Source organism: Calidris pugnax, unplaced genomic scaffold (assembly GCF_001431845.1).
Source record: "Calidris pugnax isolate Ruff unplaced genomic scaffold, ASM143184v1 scaffold103, whole genome shotgun sequence".
In the NCBI taxonomy this organism is placed as follows: Eukaryota; Metazoa; Chordata; class Aves; order Charadriiformes; family Scolopacidae; genus Calidris; species Calidris pugnax.
This window is the reverse complement of record NW_015090990.1, coordinates 19,944,944-19,947,382: the sequence shown is the minus strand read 5'-3', so window position 1 is coordinate 19,947,382 and position 2,439 is coordinate 19,944,944. Positions and strand designations below refer to the sequence as shown.

Genomic DNA, 2,439 nt, shown 5'->3' with positions numbered 1-2,439 from the left:
GTGACTCGGTGGGAAGCGCTCCCGAAAGCCCCAGACCGGGTGGGGGCTGACATTTTCAAGTCACCTCTTTTCTATCAGCGACAGCGGGCACCCTTCTCCGCCCGAGCATCCCTCCTCCTCCTCCTCCTCCTCCGGCAGGGCCGCGGCGGTGAACGGCCGTGGGCAGGGGGTTCACCCCGGTTGATGCGGAATGCTCGCGGGGGGAGCGAGCTGTGCAGGGGCAGGCGCGGCTCCTGGACCCACCCCACCTTTGGCTTCTCCTCCTCGTGTTTTAGGGCTCCGGGGGAGTTCGGGGTCTGCGCTTGGAAAGAAAAAAAAGGAAAATCCCGTGGATTTAACAGCTCAGCAGAAGCGTCTCCTGGGGTTGCTGTCCCGCCTCTGCCTGGCTGGCTGAGAAACGTTGACTGCCCTTACCGGCCAAGATGTAAATTGGTCCAAAATCAAGCGTGAGCAGCTTGTGAGGCTTCCCACACCTCGGCAAGGCAGCCACCCCGGCAGAACAGAGCAGAGTTAGTATTTGCCCTCCCAATGCACCCCATTCCCCATGCCCCCTTCCCTGCCCAGCACAGAGGAGAGGTCAGGCCATGTCACCGTGGTGGCCCGGAGTCACCCACCCAACAGCAGCCATCTGCCCACCCAGGGGAATGCCCCCACGGGATGTTAGGAGGTGCTTTGATGGAGCAGAACTTCTGCAGGTTCTCTCTGTTTTCTAGGCACTGGAAGAAGAGCCCAGGTCGGGATGCTGCCGTTCCCCCCGTCAGCGCTGCGGAGACACGAGCTGGGTCCAACTGAGCCTGGTCCCCGCTTGCTCACTGCAGTCATTTTAGATCACTTGTGACTCACAGTCAACACTCAGGGCTGGAAAGGGCTGGAGCTTTTTTCCTATTCTACGAAAATCAATAGGCACAATTTTGCCCAAGCATTCTGGCATCACCAACCTCTATTTTTATACGGAGCCCTACATTTGGCCTTTCCAACCTACTTGATTTGCTACAATGCGTTCCCTTCCTTGTTCTTAAAAACTATGTCGTTTCTCTGCAGGAGGGTTGCTTTCGGGTTGAATTTTTGATGGTTTTAGGGCTGGATCCAACTCCCGGGGGTGCCGGGATGGGCTTTTTTAACACCTGAAGGGGTCTGCCCACTGCCTCGCACCTTGTCTCGGCGCTTACATCTGCGGGGAGTGGGTGGTGCGGGGCTGCGGCTCTGCTCGCCTCGCCTCCTACGCCCGCTGCGAGCTGGCTGAGCAGGCATGGAGCTGTGGATTATTCCTTGCAAGTACTGAGGAAGTGGAGAATAAGGGCGAAAATAGTTGGGATTTGATAGCGTGCGCAACATCTGACAAACCTCAGTCTCCAAAGGAAGCAGCGATTGATTTATATCTTTATTTGTCTCTATGTAATCTGGGTGTTGTCTTTATGTAATTTTTCAAGCGCTCTCTCTAGCAAATGTGGTGAAGAAAGAAATGCTGGGTTTTGTACTTACCTGCTTCCCTAATAAACTCCTAAAAATATGTCACGTCTTGGTTGCGTTTCTAAACAGCAAGGGACAATCATAGCCAAGTTATTAGAGGAATCCCTTTCACATTTTCAATTTGCAGTATTTTTTGGGTTATGCCAACCTTCTTGACAGTATTTTTCTGGGAAATCCACGTGCAGTTCTCGCTTGTATTTTCATTCCTAGAGCTCTTTGCACTTCACCGCTAATTAACTTTCAATAACTGTCGTAGGGTTACAGTCAGACAGCATGAATCAGATGGAAAATGTAGCTTTGGGGGACTGCACCCTGTCAAAAACGATTAGAAACCTTTGCTTGATTTCCAAGGAGAATGTACTCACTCAAGCAGGATACGGCAGCTCTTAGGCAGCATTCTACTGCAGTAAGAAATCCCGAATAAAAGAAACTCAGTGCTTTTGGTACAGCCCTCCTTCCAGGGCAGCTCTGAGTAATTATACAACATTTTCCTTGCTTCCTGTTTGTTTGTTTGACTTCCTAAATGGTGGTGTTGCTTAGGCCAAAGCTTGGGTTCTGAGCTAAAGGTAGTATTTTTAACTGTTTGCTAACAAAGGTGATCCAAGGAGGGGGAGGACACTTATGGGTGCAGCTCTGCTCATGGAAGCTCTGCTCTTCTTGGGTCTTATAAGCTGTGGAGAGCTGAATGAGACCAGCTTTGGCTGGAAGAGCTCAGGGGAATACCTGGCTGTGGCAGGCAGGTATTGTCACAGTGGTGGTCACGCTCCTGAGATGCAGCATGCAGGGCTCTCAAGCTCTGTGCTTTTGACAAAATGCTACGTTGGTAATTGAGAAGGCAGCAGGTGAGCAGTCCAAGCAATGTCCCTGCCGTGAACTTTCCTCTCAGGTTTTTGGAGCTCTGGCTTTTGCCGCCCAATACATTGTGGCCCTTGAAACACTTCTTAATACCATCTGCAATGACTGTGTCTA

At 51.5% G+C, this 2,439-nt stretch overlaps 1 long non-coding RNA gene across 1 annotated transcript; it reads left to right on the top strand.

The window, feature by feature from the left end:
* The first annotated feature begins 324 nt into the window (after nucleotides 1-324).
* On the top strand, nucleotides 325-1,510 carry LOC106895129. The gene is made up of 2 exons (XR_001413363.1): nucleotides 325-509; nucleotides 714-1,510. It is a non-coding gene; the product is annotated as an uncharacterized LOC106895129 (long non-coding RNA).
* The last annotated feature ends 929 nt before the right edge of the window (nucleotides 1,511-2,439 follow it).